Source organism: Castor canadensis, chromosome 1, assembly GCF_047511655.1.
Source record: "Castor canadensis chromosome 1, mCasCan1.hap1v2, whole genome shotgun sequence".
In the NCBI taxonomy this organism is placed as follows: Eukaryota; Metazoa; Chordata; class Mammalia; order Rodentia; family Castoridae; genus Castor; species Castor canadensis.
Window position 1 is genome coordinate 203,655,896 of NC_133386.1, and position 18,732 is coordinate 203,674,627.

The 18,732-nt window shown below is 45.3% G+C and overlaps 1 protein-coding gene across 7 annotated transcripts in view; it reads right to left on the reverse strand.

Annotated features, from left to right (window-relative positions):
• Positions 1-18,732, reverse strand: part of Pc (pyruvate carboxylase) — a 107,247-nt gene that overhangs the window by 60,094 nt on the left and 28,421 nt on the right. For 2 of the 7 annotated variants that reach the window (XM_074049868.1, XM_074049870.1), the window contains exon 3: positions 13,080-13,168. The exons of the other annotated variants lie outside the window; for them this stretch is intronic. The gene's annotated coding sequence lies outside the window, so the exon portion shown is untranslated. The remainder of the gene's footprint in view (positions 1-13,079; positions 13,169-18,732) is intronic. 7 annotated transcript variants of the gene reach the window in all.

Sequence of the window (18,732 nt, forward strand, 5' to 3'; positions counted from 1 at the left end):
AGGAGAACCCAGCTGAGCCACCTCAACTCATCTCTCCCTTCCTCTACTCTTCATGGTCTCTGGTACTCTCAACTTCTATGACATGAGCTTTTTTATATTCCACATACGAGGTACTGGTCTTTCATGTCTGCCTTACTTCATATAACATAATATCCTCCAGTTCCATCTATGTTGTCACAAATGATAGGATTTCGTTATTTTTAATGGCTAAATAATAGTCCATTATGTATGTGAACTACATTTTAAAAATCCATTTATCAGCTAATAGACACCAAGGTTCCATTTCCTGGCTACAGTGAATAGAGTTACCATAAACATGTGAGTACAGCTGTCCCTTCCAATACTGATTTCATTTCCTTCGGGTATTATCCATAGCAGTGAGATTACTGGGTCATGGGTAGTTACATTTTTAACTTTTTGAGGAACCTCCACACTGTTTCTCCATAAACTGTTTCCCAGTTTATGTTCTCAATGTTAGTGTGCAACGGCCCCCTTGCTCTGCAGATTTTCACCAGCACTTTTTGTCATTTGTCTTTTGAGATTGGTTATTCATACAGAGGTGAGTGGTATCTCACTGCTTTGATTAGCAGTTCCCTGAGGATGAGTGATATTGAATAGTTTTTCATGAACCTATTGTTTGGGGAGGCTATTAGGGTCTATAGCTTCCCCCCCTCCTTTTTATTATTGGGTTGGATTTTTTTTATATTAGGTTTTTATAGATCTTTATATAGTCTAGATATTAACCCCTTGTCAGATTACAATTTGCAAACGTTTTCTCCCTTTGTCTTTTCGCTCTGATGATTGTTTCCTTTGCTATGCAAAAGCTTTTTAGTTTGATGTAATCTCATTTGTCTATGCTTTTGTTCCCTGTGTTTTGGGATCTTATCCAAGAATCCTTGCCCATTCCAATGTTCTGAAGCATTTCCCCTATATTTTCTTCCAATAGTTTCATTATTTCGGGTCTTACAATTAAGCCTTTAATCCATTTTGAGTTGATTTTTGTATTGGGTGAGTGATAGTGTTTTTCCTTCTGCATGTGGACCCCTGCTGAAAACTTTAGATCTGGGGGAAAATAGGCTCTGAAGTAGTGGCTGAATCTACCAAAGTCCCAAGACAGACCTCCTTCCCCATCTTCTTAGTCCCAGATTGGAAAGGTCAGGGATACCACAAGGGGAAGGGCCACCTTCTCAACACTCCACATCTGAAGGAAGAGGTTGCACCTATAACATTTGTAAAAACAATAGTATCTCTAATATCTGTGAGTGCCAGGCCTTGAACAAGGTCCCCCACACTTGCAAGGCCAGTATTATTCCATTTGATAGTTACATACTATAGTTACAATATTCCCAGCACTCTGCACTATAGAAGGTGCTCTCACTTGCTATTTACTGCACCCTTGTCTAGAAGGCAGGATGGGCATTATCTTCATTTTGTAGAATGAAGCACCACATCCCAATCCCTCTCTCTGACCTTCATTATTCCCACAATGCCCCTCTCCTGGCTGCATTCAGGTGACTCACAGAGTAACTCATTGTGTCAATATCCTTGAGGGAGTGATTTTGGGCTCATGGCCCTGGAACTTTGGAAGGAAGGATAAGGGCAAAAGCAGCAGGGTCCATGCTCACCCAAACTAGAATTCCTTTCTTGTTTTTTTGCAGTACTTGACATGTGCTCTACCACTGAGCTACAGCCCCAGCCCAGACACAGAAATTCTAATGAAAGAAAAAGGACAAGCCAGATGCCGTGGCTCACACATATAATCCTAGCTACTTGGGAGGCTGAGATCAAGAAGGTCTTGGTTCAAGGCCAGCCTGGGCAAATAGCTCACAAGACCCCATCTCCAAAATAACCAAAGCAAAATGGACTGGAGGTGTGGCTCAAGTGATAGAGTACCTGCTTTGCAAGCACAAAGTCCTGAGTTCAAACTCTAGTCCCATCAAAGAAAAAAACCAAAACACTACTTCTGAATATAAGGTGCATGACACATTTTACATAGGCAAAGGTACTGCTGTGAGCAGAAACGTTGCTGGAGGAAGCTGTGATGCAGTTGAGAGCTGGGAAAGAGTCACGGAGGAGGGGCTGGACCTAAGCTCCAAGTAAGAATCTGCTGTGGAGGCCCTGCTGGCATGTGAAGCCTGGTGCAGTGACTATACCAGGTGAGAGCCTGCCACTGTGGTTGGACTGGCTCTGTTAGGGTGAGGGTCCAGCAGAGTTTGTTCAAATCCTAATCCTGAACCCCTGGTGCATATAAGCCAGGCAACAGGGGAGCTAATTTGCCTGAAATCCTGAAAAAGTAATAATAATAATTCAGCTTCAAATATTCATTGGGAGGATTAAATATGAGGATGGGTGTGACCTGGTCCCAAGCAGGGAAGATTTAATACATGTTACCAAGTAATAATCATCACCTCAAATGAGGTTTGACTACCAAGTTGGGACTAGATTTTGAAAGATCACTGTTATGAGGTGGATATGAAGTATCCCCCCAAAAAGTTGATATGTTCAAAACTTGGTCCACAGCTAGTGGATCCAATCATTGAGAGGTGATTGGCTCCTGAGGGCCAACAGTTTGATAGCATTATTGGACATTATTTGGAGGTGGCTCTAGTTAGAAGAAGTAGGTAACTAGGGTGTATCCTTAGAGGCTATATCTTTTCCTACCCATTCCCTGCTTCCTGTCCGGCATGTGGTAAGCAGTACTGGTCCACCATGGCCTTCTCCGCCATGATGCTCTGCCTTACCAGAAGCCCAGAAACAACAAAGTCAAGTGACCATGGATGGAAACTTCGGAAACCATGAGCCCAAATAAACCTTTCCTCCTTTACACTATTCAGGTATTTTGTCACAATGACAAAAGGCTGACTAACACAATCATAAACTCCAGCTGGAAAATGTACACATATGATGGGGAGTGATCAGCATAGAGGTGACAGGTAAAACCATAGAAGAACTTGGCCTTAGCAAGGTGGGGAGGAGCCCTAGATCCATAAGCCCAGCAATGGCTGCCATCATGTTCTCTTCCCAGCAGCACTTGGACCCTGGAAAGCTTAGCCCAGTACATCAGGTGTTCCCTTCTGCTCCCCAGAAAAGCAGAGGACAGGGATGGAATGCAGAAACTCAAGGAGGAACCAAGGTAGGGATGAATCTGAGGAGGGGCAAACAAAAACAGCTAGGATATAACAGGGCGGGAGTCCAAGAGAGGTTCAGGCAGGGAACAGGAGACTCCCTGGTAACAGGAGAGTTCTTCACCCTCAGATCTAATCTACAAATGCCACTCAAATGCCAGCCTTGAGGCTGTGGAAGAGGCAGCACTGGGTGAATGATGACCAATGAGAAGGCTGGAGATGTAGAGTTAAGGAATGATGGGCACAAAAAAAACAAACAAAAAAGCATTCAATCAATCTTGACTGAGCCTTTACAAAACATAGGGCCTGTTAGGCACTGGAGATAAAGTGAACAATAGAAGAGGTCCTCTGCCCTCTGAAACTGACCTTTCATTCAGTGAGGAGGCTAAGGACACAAATAGGTCATTCCAGATTCATTCAGATTAGTAAATACTAACTGTGTCCTTGCCTCAGACCCCCTCCTGAGGACAAGTTTTGCTCACTTTGTGAAGAAAAGGAACAGAGCCAAAGGAGCAAATCCCTTCTCCATGGTCTGCTCATCTCAGGGAGTTTGGGACAAGGCAGAGGGAAATGGAACTAAAGCACTGGTGTCTATACCTCCACCCCACTCTCACGGGTGCCCCAAAATACACACAGAGCCTCCCCTTCTCCTTGAGTCGTTATCCCATGACTTGGTAGGAGTGTGGCCTGTTTGCAGTTACAGATAAAGCACCAGGAGCCACTGGCCCTTATCAGTTCTCCTCCTGAACTGAAGGAAAGGCTTCTTCTTAAGCAAATGTTCATCACCCTCAGATCTAAGCTACAAATGCCACTCAAATGCCAGGTCTGGCCTTGTGACACACAGGCATTGATGTCTTCCCTCTCTGTTGTCCAGGATGCTTCATGCCTTGGAGCGCTAACACTAGCACATGCTAGAAGGAAAGCCAGGCCTTCTGCTCTGCAGCTCCAGAGCATTGCCTCACAGCCAGGGTGGCCAGGCACCTGGAGCATGGCACACCTGGGTCCTGGCCTGAAGGCAGACTAAGAACAGAGCCTACCCCTGACACTGGCATCTGTGCCAGGACCACAGGAGACCTGTGGGCCTTCCTCCCAACAGTCACCACCATGTGAAAGCATTCTGGTCCAGAGCTTTAGGACCCATGGGCCCACATTCCTCCATCCAAGATCTTGGGCAGAATGCTTGTACTGTCAAATAGTTTGCCATCCCTGACCACAAATGTCCCTGCAGGCCCTTGAGCAATGTCTAGTCCAACCCTGCACTGGATACCTGTCCTCTAAGACCTATTCACTGAATGCCCCTGTCCTCTCCTTTTCCTACTAGAAGGTTACTGGGTTCTAGAGGGAGGAGTGACAATGGCTATAATGTCACCAGGAGAGTATGCCCAGAGGCCTCTGAAAGTTGTTCTTACCTGGTAATTAGTCTTCAGAGCCCAGGGAAGTCAGGCTGATCCTAATGCTGGGACACCTAAATCTGGGCCTAGTACTGCCTGCCTGTTTATAACTGAGTTTCCAGGGTGAGCCCTGTCAATGACTGTCCAGCACTGCCCTCCTCTATGGCTCAAGGAGAGAAAGGCTGAGAGTAAGCCAATCTCTGGGCCTCCAGCAGACTGTTCAAGGAAAGGAAAAAAACAAAGCCACTGCCCATGGGTTCTGATGGAAGGACTAAAGGGCAGTGGTATTTGAGTTGTAAAAACAGACGAAGAGCAGGGCTGGGGGAGCAAAAGCCAGCTAGGAAAGAGATGGGCCTCTGGCCTCAGGAGAAGAGCAAGGGATCACAGGGAGAAGAAAAGGCGTCTTCCCTCTTCCTTGAGTCCTTCAGATGCCTCACAGTGTCCTTTCTTCCCATAGGCCAGGAGACTGATCCTTCCCTAGCCTGTCACCTAGTGCTCAGTGAGCTGGTGGCCAAGTATGATTTCATTAGCAAATTCTCTCCTCCCACCCCTACTGGGGATTGAACTTGGGGTTATGCAAGCACACTACCACTTGGGCCATGTCCCCAGTCCACAAGTTAGACAGTCTTCTTTAAAAGCAATTAGACTTTTTCTTAGAGCAAGTTAGACTTTTAAATGCTTGAACATGCTATTGAACACAACCAGATGACTGCACTTAATGTGGTGTTAGCTCGAAGACCACCAGCAAGCACAGGAAGAGAGTCCCCTCCCACCAGGCAACCACTCCATTCCAAAAGATACAGCACCCAGCTGAGCTGTGTGACAAGGCACCTGGGAAAACACGTCAATAGTTCACTGTTCTATCTTTTGCTTGGCCTTCTGAACTGGAGGGTAATCACTCAAAGAGGGCCCTGCCTGATTCATGGTGATAGATCCACATTCACAGAAGCACAGGTCACCCTGATCCAGGCTAAGGTCCTAGGTGGGTGGAATTTGAATGCAAGTCTCCGTAAAGCCTGCAGGAACAGAAAACTCAGGGTGAAAGGGAAATGAGCCATCTATCAGGTCCAAGACCCAACCTGGCACTGACCTGTTTCCACCTCTTAGTCACCTTTTGACAACAAGCACCTTTGTTTTTCCTTTCAGCCCAACAAAGGAGGGTGCTCCCCACTAAGAAACCCTGTCCAAGCTAGACAGGTGGAAATGCTAGAAGGCGACCCAGACACTCAAACTAGAGCTCTGCCCAGCAATATTAAGAGGAGAGGACAAGTTTGAGGGCCAAGCTGAGAAATAACACAAGCCCAGCTCCCTGTGTTAATTCCCAGCCTCACCCTTGTACAGGGGGCAGGCTCTAGGGCTTCTTCCCCAGCTAGAAGCTACTGACTCCCACACCTGCCTTGACACTTGCCAACTTGTGATGAGCAGCTGTGTATGTGGAGTTGGAGGAATTGGCAATATCAGGCCTGTGCCCACCTGAGGAGCCACACTCCAGAGGAGGAGAACAGCTGAGGAGATGCTTCCACAGCATGAGCTCTTGGTCCATTCCCTTTAGATTTTCTTCTCAATCTCCCTATACCACAGACCAGAAAACAGGATGGGGAGAACTACCTCCACTGTACAGAGGGGAGAGCTGAGACTCTCTCAAAAATGTATGATAAGCTGAGCGCCAGTGGCTCTCACATCTATAATCCTACCTACTTGGGATGCTGAGATAGGGAGACTCATGGTTCAAGGTCAGCCTGGGCAAATAGTTCTCAAGATCCCATCTCCAAAATAAAGAGCAAAAATGGACTGAAAGTGTGGCTCAAGTGGTAGAGCGCCTGTTTTGTAAGCACAAAGTCCTGAGTTCAAATCCCAGTCCCATCAAAAAAACAAAAACAAAAAAATTAGATTCCCTGAAGCCCAAGTCCATGAAGGATTTGATACACTGAATGTATCTGGGAAATGGTAACTGCTCTAAGGTGAGTCTCGCTGTCAGAAACTGGCCTAAGGCAGGAAGGAGGGATATCCCTTTCCCAGGATATTGGATATGTTGGCAAGGCTTGTGCTCCAGAGTTGAGTGGCACTCTGGTTCTCATAGAGGATGATACAGGCACAGAGAAAAGAACATAGTTTTGGAGTCAGATGTATTGGGCTTGGAGCTTAATTCTACTACTGTGTGTGACCTTGGACAAGTCACTTAACCTCCACATCTCAATTTTTCCCTTTGTAAAATGGAGACTAATAGCATATTCCTTCCAGGGCTGCTCATTAGGGGTAAATGGACATGATTAAGACTTCATTTAGTTTCTGTTTCCAGCCGCTCCCAGCTTTTCTCATAAAACCCTCGTGAGAGGGTTGGGCAAACAAAAGGAAAACTATATCCTAACATCCTGCTTCTCCAACTTTTGTTAATCTCCAAATACTAAAAAATCAATGAAGAAGAACAAGGGTAAGGGGAGAGTTTGGAGGTCAAAGAGAATTGGCTGGAGCTGTGGCTCAAGTGGAGGTCAAAGAGGCTCAGCGGGGGAGTTGGCCACATGCACTCCTTCCCCCAGTCCTATCCTCGGAACCCCAGCAGCCAAAGGCAATTCTAATTCCTTCTCCCCATGGTACCTGGTATAGACCTGGTACAGAACAGAGGTGTATGGAGTTATGCATCCTTGAAAGGAGACGGGTCTCTGACAGGACGCAGATCTTTATTTGGGCCTCCCTCATGCCAGAGGGAACCGAGGACAATGTCTAGTGGCATTGATCCCACTTCTCATGGGATATTTGTCATGGACCCAGCCACCTCCATTCATGCTTCTTTCCTCCCACACACAGAGCAGGTGGAAAGTACCTTCAGAATGAGTGTCTCTCCTCCCCCAGATCTGATATTGCTGGAGAGTTGGCCCACATCTTAGCTTTTCCCATGATGGGCATATCACAGGCTGCTACTGGATCAGACCAAAAAGATCGTCACGGCCTCAAATTATCTTCAGTGAAGTGTGGCCTACCTGAGTCTCTGTTAGCATTTGGGCCCCAATGCCTCAAACATAGTTAACTGCCCTCCAGGAGTTCTCGGTCATGGAAACAAGAGGTGAAGTCAAGTGTGGGGGTGCCATCATATAACAATGGAACAGGAAGGGGAGGACCTAAGGCAGCAAGGGCAGTCAGGGCTGGCAGGGAAGACAGACAGGTAGGCAAGGAAACAGGGAAGGAGCTGCATGGCAGGGGCACTATGTGGCAATTATGTGGTCTCAAACCACTCCAAGTTTGGCATGGCTGAAGCACCAGGCTGGGGAGGAAGGCAAGAGCCCAACACTCATTAGGGAAGCTCAGCATAATCCCTTCTTGCTGTTTCCTATTTCAGCAGATAATCTAGCATCAAAAAATGTGCTGGGCACCAGTGGCTCACTCCTAGCTACTAGGATTACTCCTGTAATCCTAGCTACTTGGAGGACTGCAGTTCAAAACCAGTCTGGACAAATCGCTTGTGAGCCCCCATCTCCAAAAAGTAACCAGAGAAAAGCATATTGGAGGTATGGCTTCAAGCCTGCTTTGCAAGCATGAAGTACTGAGTTCAAACCCCAGACCCACCAAAAAAAAAAGTAATAACTAACCTTCTATGCAGGTTAGTTGCCTCTATGTTGGCAAAGTCAACAATTATGACCACAGATGTCTGATATCTGGGGAATTGATTCCAAGATCTTCATGGATAACAAAAATCCGTGAGTGATGACTAAGTCTCTTTCAATATAATGCCAGTGTTTGAATATAACCCACGCACATCCTCCTGAAGACTTTAAACCATCTCTAGGTGCCTTCTAATATCTGATGTGTTTGTAAATAGTAGTTATACTATATTGTTTAGGGATTCATGATAAGAAAAAAGTCTGTCACATTCATACACATAATCAGCAACCAGTACCCGACTAACCACGCGAGACACCAGCCATAGCATAATGTATTTTTTCAAACATTTTTGATCTATGATTGGCTGAATCTTTAGATGCAGAACCCATGGATACAGAAGGCAGACTGTTTTTAGAGTTGTTTTTTCCTTCATCTTAGAAATTTAGAAGAGAGAGGGAAAAAGTGCTTGATTCAGTTAAGTTGATGGCAAGGTTATTCGTTGCTGCCTGATTAATGGGTTGCTCAGACATTAAACAACACTGCTAATCTGGTGCGACAGGCACAGACCCCCAGCCAGTCAGTGATTCTCAGTAGAAAACAAGTTAATTCAAGCTCAGTTTTGGAAGTGAGGACATGCTAACAAGAGGTAGATCTTGTACCTGCCCCGCTCCTCTTGCCTTCATTCACAGTTCATCCTGCAAAAATGGCTCATGCTAACAGGGAAGCTGGAGCCCTCTAAAGGCCTTGGTTTCCCCTTTTCTATCACCCCAAATCCAGTCACAAAGGCACTGAGATTGTATGACTTCCACAGAGCAAAGCAAGCAGGGAGGCAGGGATAATTTCTTTCTTATTCAAAGACCCACTGCGTAACAGAAATGACACTATGAGCTACAGAGAAATAAAGACAGAAGGCAATGGTCCCCGCACTTGATAAATTCACTGTGTAGCTGGTGGAGCCAAGACCTACATGTGGTAAACTGGAAAAACAAGTCGCCACAGGGCATGGGACCAGACTATGGAGCCACTGGACTAAGGCTTCCAAGACTCCACTATCTCTTCATCACCCCAGAAAGATGACACAATCAACTATGTTGTAATTCCAGTTCCAGGTCAGTAGCAAATGTTTCCGGATTGACCTAACCCAACCCAATGCTGACAGAGCCTCACAATTTCCAGAAGTCCCCATTCCCTGACTCCTCCTCACAACTCACAGGGAGCCACTGTTCTCCCTCCTCCAATGCTGAAGTTGGAGGTTTGGACCAGTGTCCACTGTATCACTGCAGCTACAAATGTTGAAGTTGCTCTTCAACTTGGTAATTTATGTAACTTACTGAGCCTTAGTTGCCTGATCTATAAAAGCAGAATGATCCAAATCTTTTTTTTTTTTTTTTTTGGCAGTACTGAGGTTAAACTCAGCACTTCACACTTACTAAGCAGGTGTACTACTTGCTTGAGCCACCCGCCAGCCTGATCCAAATCATTTTGTGGAGTTGCTACAAGAACTCAGTGAGGTAATGTATTTTTTAAATACCTAGGACAGGCACATTAGAGATGTCCAGTACAATGACCCCAATGGCCAGCCCCTGTGACATCCACTGTAGTCCTTCTCTGTTCTGTTATGCCCTAGGGCTGCAATGTAAGACAGGCAGAAGCCGAAACACAAACCCCAGAAGGCCCAGTTCCATGCAAGATGATGGCTGGAAGGAGCAGCAAGCTGTGAATCAGAAAATTGTGGCCGTAAGTCTGCTTCCATTAACCAGAGCTGAGTCTTGAGGCAGGTCACCCTACCTACCATTCTGGGCTTCAGTTTCTATCCCAATCAGATAAGAGGTAATAATTACATGGCTTCCTCACAGGAATACTGTGAACAAAAAATAAATCATAACCTACTTACTGCAGAGCATCATACTACAGGATACCAGGTCCTATGGAGATACAGCCCTGTCCTCAGTCCAGCTAAGAAGGAAGGAATGGAGAGGTTAAACAACATAAAGGTGAAATTACTAGAAAGCAATACAAGTACAAAAAGAATATAATGAAGGGGCTAGGAGTATAGCTCAAGAGGTAGAGGACTTGTCTAGCAAGTACTAGGCCTCTGGGTTCAATTCTCAGTACCACAAAAAAAAAAAAAAAAAAGGAAAAACAAACAAACAAACAAAAGAATGTAAAATATATTCTTTTGATAGATTTAATAAAAGGAGGGTAAGGATTATATACTGAAAAATACAAAATATCACTGAAATAAAGACTTAGAACAGAGACACTTTCTGTTCATGGATTAAAGACTTAATACTGTTAAAATCGATCGTACAGAGTCAATGCAATTCTAATCAAAAATTGCAGCTTCCTTAATTTGCAGAAATTAATAAAATGATCCTAAAATTTCATGGAAATGCAAAAGAACTAAAACTGCCAAAAGAATCTTGAAAGAGCCTGATGCAATCCCAGCATTCAGAAGCCTGAGGCAGAAGGATTTCAAATTCAAGGCCAGCCTGGGATTCTTATTTTAAAAAAACAAAACAAAAAAATAACCTTGAAAAAGAAGAATATCCAAACATGGTGATACAAACCTGTAATCCCAGCACCCAGGAGGCAGAGGCAAGAGGATTACACATGTAGTCTAGGCTGAACTATATAGCAAGATGCTTCAAACAACCAAGAGCTAAGGATGTATACCTGCCTAGCATACACAGGGCCCTGAGTTCAATCCCAAGAACTGAAGGAAAAAAAAAAGCCACAATAACCAAAATAGACCTATAGGTCAGTGTAACAGAACTGAGAAACTAGAAATAAATCCCCACATCTACAGTCAACTGGTCTTCAACAAGGGTGCCAGTACAATTCAACATAACAATGCTAGAACAACTGAAAATTCATACACAGAAGAATAAAGTTGGACCCCTGTAAAAAACTTACAGAAATTAACACAAAATGAATCAAAGACTAAATGTAAGAGCTAAAACTTATAAAACTCTAAGAAGAAAATATGAGTCTTTGTAGCCTCATGTTAGGCAATCATTTCTTAAGATGTGATACAACAGGTACAAGAAGGCTCAGTGGTAGAGCACTTGCCTAGTGTGCAGAAGGCCCTGGGTTCAAAATCCAACACTGCAAGAAGGAAAAAAAAAAAAAAAGACAATTAACAGGTACAAGAAACCAAAAAACAAACAAACAAAAAAGATAAATTGACCTTATCAAAAATAAAAACATTTGGAGCCAGTCATCTTGGCTCATGCCTGTAATCCCAGCACTCAGGAAGCTGAGGCAGCAGGTGGATCTCAAATTCAAGGCCAGCCTGTTCTTTACGTTGAGACCCTGTCTCAAAAACAAAACAAAAAATTGGGACCTCCAAGAATACCATCAAGACAGTAAAAAGGGGACTGGATGTGTGGCTCAAATGGTAGAATGTCTTTGCAAGCACAAAGCCCTGAGTTCAAATCCCAGTCCCACCAAAAAAAAAAAAAAAAAGTAAAAGGGTTGGGTGATAGAGCACTTTCAAGGCCAAGTACAAGGCTCTCAGTTCGATCCCCAGTAACACAAAAAAAGAAAAGAAAAAGAAAAAAATGCCAGGTGTAATAGTTCACGCCTATACTCTTAGCCCTTGGCAAGCAGAGGCAAGAGGCTCTGAGTTTGAGGCTAGACAGGGCTACAAAGCAAGACTCTGTCTCAAAAAAAAAAAAAAAAAGACAATCCATATATTAAGAGAAATTTTTTGCAAATTATATGATCTGATAGGAGTCTAATATCCATGCTGGTTATAGTTGTACACACCTGCAATCCCAGCTACTTGGGAGGCAGAGGCAATAGGTTTAGGCCATCCCAGACAATTATAGAGACCTTGTTTTAAAAACAAGAGCCTGAGGTTTGAACTCAAGGCCCTGTGCTTACAAGGCAGGCACTCTACCACTTGAGCCCCGTCTCCAGCCCAGGCAAAGAATCTTAATAAATACTTCTTTAAAGAAGAGATATGAATGGCTAATAAGCACATGAAAAGATGGTCAAGATCACTAGCCGCAGAGAAATAATAAAGCGAGCCACAACAAGATACTGCTTCACTCCCACAAGAGTGTGATAATGAGAAACAATAACAAGTGTTGGTGAGGAACATGAAAACTTTGGAACTTTCGTACACTGCTGGTGGGAAAATAAATGGTGCAGCCACTTTGGAGAAGCCTGGCAGCTCCTTGAACAATTAAACAGTTACCATATGATCCGAGAGTTCCACTTCTAGATATGTACACAAGAGAACTGAAAGCAGATGTCCACCCAAAAACTTATAACTGTCCACAGCAGCATTGTTCAAGATAGGCAGAAAGTGGAGACCACCCAAATGTCCACCACTGATGAATGCATTCATTATCAGCATGTGGGAATCTACAGAATGAAATACTCTTCAGTCATTTAAAAATGAAGTATTGTTACTTGCTACAAAGAGCGTGAATTAAAAACATGCTTAGTGAAAGAAGTTGGACACAAAAGGCCACATATTATATGATTTCATTTATATGAAATGTCCAGAACAGGGAAGTCCAGAGACAGAAAGTAGGTTAGTGGTTGCCAGGAGTTGCGGAGAGACTTGCAGCTAATGAGAGTGACTATTAATGGGTACAGGGTTTCCTTCTGTGGTGATAAGAATGTTCCAGACTGGAGGTGTGAGTCAAGCAGCACAGCACCTGCTTTGCAAGTGTGAAACCAAGTTTAAACCCCAGTCCCACAAAAAAAAAAAAAAAAAAAAAAAAACAACCAGATCTTATTAAGGGGCTGGAGGCATGGCTCAAACAGCAGAACACCTGCCTAGCAAGTATGAAACCCTGACTTCAAACCCCGTACCACCAAAAATAAAGGAAAAAAGAATATTCCAGAATTAGATACAGAAGATGGTTGTACAACATGTGAATATACTGAAAACTTCTAAATTATACACTTTTTTAAAGGGTGAGTTTTAGCTGGGCACAGGGGTACCTACCTATAGTCCCAGCTGCTTGGGAGACTGAGGCAGGAGGATCACTTGAGCCCAGGAAATCAAGACCAACATGGACAACATAGCAAGATTGTCTAAAAACAGAAAAGAAAGAAAGAAAAGATGGATGGTGGCACATTCTTATAATCACAGCACTTAAGAGGCTGAGGCAGGTTCAAGGCCAGCCTGGGCTACATAAGAAGACCCTGTCTCTGGGAGAAAAAAGGTCAATTTTATGGTATATGAATTATCTCAATAAGGCTGTTATTTAAAAAAATTTTAATTAACGCATGTTAAAGCTTACTGAAAAGTTAAAGTCCTTTTTTAGTCATCAACAAGAAATCTCTGCCCCTTGGCCTTAAGGAGTCTTCTGGTAGGGAAGGATTGATTTCTGCAGGCAAAGCAAATACAGTACTGGGTTATTCTAGGATGCATGTCCTCATTCCATATTTGATTTAAAAATAGCAATAGGAGTGGGGGTACAGTCCAGTGGTAAAGCACTTACCTAGCATGCACAAGGTCCTGGGTTCCATTCCCAGCACCATAAAAAAATTAAAACAAATAAATTCAGAGCGGGGGATGTGGCTCAATGGTACAGCACCTACATAGCATGCATGAGGCCCTGGGTTCCACCCACAGTACCACAAAAAAAATATTCTTCATAGTTTCCAATCTATTGCAATGCTACATTATTTATGAACAAAACCTGGACTCTCCCAGACATGTAACCGCAAAAGGAAGAATTTTTTTTTTCTTTGAATTGATGGGGATTGAACCCAGGGCCTTGCACATTCTAGGCAAGCACTGAGCCACCTCCCCAACCAAGGGAGAAATGTTTTAATTACCTCTTTAGACAACTGCAGTCACTGTTCCTTGACAGTACACCAAAACTCAACAGATTCATTGTGTTGAATGAATGAGCTCAATAGGTCATTGTGACAGAGAAACCTTGTCAACTTTTCCAACTCTGTGACTAAAATTCACTGCCCTTTCCCGAATTGTAAATGAGTCTTTTCACCCAACAGGATTGGTAACCTCACACACTGGTCATCCAGAAAATATTGGCTCTGTGAGTTGTGTTGATCTTTGAGATGTTGACACATTCTGTGATAAAGTGCCAAAATATCACCTGTGTGCCATCAACCACCAATGTCATCAGAAAAGCTGATGGTTATTTTAGGTTGGTATCACAAAGCTATCCATCTCAGGATGGATAGAAGATTTCCGATATTCTAATTTGTGTTTGGAAGCTGTGATTTCACCATTGACCACAAGTATTGGTAGTTGTTTTCTGCGAAGCAACAAATTCACAACATTCATTTTCAAAAGAAAGTCTGTCAGACACCCAAGTCTGAGTAACCACAGTTCTGTGTCAATGTTATTTCAGGCAAGAACAGAGATCTCCAAAAACCCAACTAGTTCAGTGCTCAAGTCACAAAACCCCACAGCACTCTCCAATCCCCCCAAGAAAACACCATGGTTGGACAAGCAGAATGTTTACTTTCTGTTTCATCGCACAGAAAGGTAAGGTCAAGTATCCAAGCAAAGTAAGTTAATAGAATGAATCAGTTTCACTGCTTCATCAAGGCTGCTGTGAAATGGAGTGGAGGGAAGAGCTCAGGGCCACAGCCAGGTAGTCTGTACCATAGTCTTGATTCTAGATGGCTTGCTCACTACTGCCTGTGCACCAGTACTGAAAAGAAACGTGCTCGTATTATCAGAAAAATCATTTGCCCTGTGGATCCCCTAAAATGGGCTTTAGGACCTGCAGGGGGCTGGGGAGTCCACTTTGAGAACCACAGGGCAATGGCGGCACTCCCTGTTGGTTGGCCTGGGGGTTGGTAGAGCGAATTTGGGACTAAAATAGCCAGCCTTCTTGGCTGTGTGACCTGAGAAGATAGGCAGTGAGTAGAAGAGACTTTTGTGGCCACATGTGTTTGCAGGACAGCCACCCCAAAAGCACAAGGCAGTGTATGCTGAACAAGTGACTTTTTGTGTGTCACTTAGTGCTGTCTGCCCTGTGCATGAAACAGACACCTCCAGTTCCTGTTTCCTGCTTCTATACTAGAGAGAGCCAAGGGCAACAGTGTGTGGCTGGGGACTGAGAGCAGGAAGACAGGGAGGAAAGGGGTGGCACAGCCCACCAGCTTCTGCCTTTACGCCCAGCTCAGTCCACCCAGCAGTGCCCACCATATTCCCTCCCTACAGATTCAGAACTAGGTTGGATTCCTGCCATGTAGCCCCAAGTTCAATGTTAACAAGGGAGTTTCCCCCACCCAGTCCTCCCTCACAGCTACCATCTCATGGCATGGAGGGCCCCTTTCTTAGCCCCACCCGGCAGCCACCAACATTAGACCCCTGGTTGGCTCAAAGTCCTATCCTCCCAGGATGTTCAGTAAACAGTGTGAGGTTCGGTGGGAATGCATTTCTCATCAGAGAAGAGACTGTTATAACCACAGCCACAGTAAAGCCACTTGGCCCCTAGAGCAAAGGCAGAAAACAAAGTGCCATTCAGGCCTCAGGGACAAACAATAGGCCCTTATCCTCTTTTCTGGTCCAGGCCCAGAGCTGCTGAGCAGAACTGGAGGGCACAATGGGTAGCCCCTTGGCAAAGCTGCCCCTAGGACATGTGGGGCCTCAGGCAATATATTTTGGGGATCCATGTATATAAAAAACTTGAGCCACTCAGTGTACCAGCACCATCCTGGTAGGCCAGTGTCATGTCCCACATAAGAAATATGGCAGCCATATCCTGGGACTGGGCTTAGACATGGGCCCAAATATCTCACAGGACAGCTGGTTATCCTTGCACAGTGTGGAAGGATCAGAGTGTCCCAAAGGGGCAATGTGGATCCCAGTCTGGGTCTCAAACACCTGGCCAGAAGAGCACTACAGGAGGACTGTGACCATTTGGAAGAAGGCACTCCAAAGTGTGGACCCAGAGATGCCATCTGGGACAGGGGTCATGTGAGCCCTGGGCCCAAGGGTAAGACTGGCTATAATTGTAGGTTTAAAGGGTGGCCCTCAAAAACAAAAGCTAGGTACTCAAGCCCAGGTACTTTCTGATTCCTACTCTCTGGAGTTATCAAGCCACCTGGATAGCCCAAAATTCTAGCAACCAAACTCTTCAGTAAGTCACCAGGCCTTTACCAATAATCCCTGTGGGCTCCTACGAGGTGATAGATAGTTTGTGAGTTTCACACCTTAATCAGGCCAGTCCCTTCCAGTGAAGTCCACAGGTAAGAAGCCAGGAAGAAATCACTATAGAGACCCCCTGCGGGGAAGGCAGGACCAGCCTGGCCTGCAAAATGCTTGGCCATTGTGAGGTAAGAACAAACTCAGAAAATCTACACACTTTTCTGCCATCAGCTCCAATGGTGGCACAACCAAGGGCCTGTTAAAGGAAGTGCCACATGGGCTCCTAGGCTGCGAGAAGGGGAAGGGAATTGCCAGGTAAACAGACAGCGCCAGCAGTGGTCTCCAGCAGGGAGGCAGGAGAGACCACCACAGCTCCTCTCACCTCCGTTCCATGGAGGAAGAGTTATTTGAGTCTGAAACATTCTGAAAGGTTCCCACATTCTGCCAAGATCCACGCCCGTCTTTGCCAGCTGCGTGAGGCAGATAGCCCTCTGGGGGTCCACCCAAAGGATCAGGCCATGTTCATCACCGCTGTGCTTTCCTGTAGACCAGTGATCACAGCTGTCTTTGAACAAGGCCTGGTCTCCTCTGATGACAGGAGACAGCCAGGTCTTCTTTTCCCTGCTGTGCCTCCCACAGGTAGCAGGGGTTTGGAACACAGTTGTGGAGCAAAGGCCAGTCTCCCTCAGCTCCACAGCAGCATGAAGCTGAGGGCCAGCTACAGACCACTCCCTGCCCAGCAACCATGCAGAGACCAAGGGCCCAGGGGTGATTCCACTCTATCCCATGAGGGCTCTGCTGTGCCCTCCCCTCTGCACAGTGGAAACTCTGGGAAGAGGGGCCATGGGCCTCAGCAGGCCTGGCAGGAGCAATTCCTCTGGGGGCAGCGTGCCAGGTTCCAAGCTCCCACCACATATCATAAAGTTTCATGCTAAAGGAGCAGAGAGGGTTACTGAGCAGCAATCCTGGCCCCGACAAACACGCATTGGTGGGTGATGCCTGGTTCCAGACCTCTGAGGCCCCAGCTTTGACTTGCCTCTCTTTTTTCTTAGTCTCTCCAGCAAGAGCTGGCATCTTCCAGCATTTTGAGCTAAGTACTCTCTGTGCTTTCAGCCTCTCCCTCAATGCTCTTCAATCCCTTACCCCTCTGCTTTGGTCCTTCCACCCCCTCACCAGCAAAACAAGCCCATCAATCTGCATTTCTTTTAGCCATTGATTTGTCTGGAGTACACACTATTGCTGGCAGGGCTTGGCAAGAATGAATGACCTTTGTGCAGGGCCCAGATTTCTTCCTGGCTTTCCTATCAATTCCAACTGGGTAAATAGTTATGGAATCAAAGCCGAAAGGAAGAAAAACATGGCATGGCAGAAAGTGCACAAGATTAAGTGGCAGAATACCTGGATTCCAGCCCTGGTCCTTCATGACTTCCAGTAAATCACTAAAAAATAAGATCCCTGATCCCCGAGGAATGTATATGGAAATATTCTGCCTATGAGAAAGGCCTATGCAAATTGGAGTTGGTTTCCAGAGATGGCCCTCACCTTCTACCTGAGATAAAGGACTTCAAGGATATAGAAAATTGATAGGTAAGAAAAGAGGTCAAGTCTGAAATTCCAGAACTAAGCTCCAAGGAAAACTGAAGCCAGGTCCAAATGGACTGATCCTGGTATAGAGTGAGATGTGAGTTCTTGTACTTTATCCTTAGGCTTTGTCTCCTGTTCTGCGCAAGCTACACTTCAGCTTCAAACGTCTAACACCTAAAAACCAACACATGTGCACTGGCCTGGTGGACACAACACAGTTACTAACAAGAGGGAGGGTCTGGAAACCTGCTGTTCAAAGGGAGAGATTTATATGGCCTGCATTTGGGTGACCTGGGGCAAAGGGTGCCTCTGCCCAGCCTTGGCCTTCTGAGGCAGCTGTGCTCACAGCTCAGGGCAGTTGCAGGGAAGGTCCTCTAAGGGCCAACTAGAGCCCAGGATGGTCCAGGAGGCTCCTGCTGCAGGATGGGAACAAACCAGAAGTTGGTCAACAATCTGCTTCTTCTTATCCACAATGGGGCACACACCATCAACACAAAATCTTTAGTCAAGTGCCTAAGCCTGTAGGCTCTCTAGAAGGTGACAGAATTCTCTTTTTCAAGGGGAATCCTCTTTAGTCCTCCAAAAGAATTCTGCATGAAGGAAAAAATGCAATGTAAGGCAATTACACTTCTTCCCCTAATCCACTTGGCTCCTGGAGAGGGAGCCGATTTAAGTCCTCACCACTATTAACCCTTCTAAAGTTTGTTTTGGGGGTGTGGGTGTGGAGATAACAGGGAGATGAGAAGCAAAAGAATGAAGAAAAGACTTCCCCATGCCAGTACTGGTGGCCCACACCTGTAATCCTAGCTACTTGGAAGCTGAGATGGGAGAATTGTGGTTTGAAGCCAGCCTGGGCAAATAGTTCTGGAGACCCTATCTCAAAAAAACTCAACACAAAATAGGGGTGGTGGGGTGGCTCAAGTAGTAGAGCACCTGC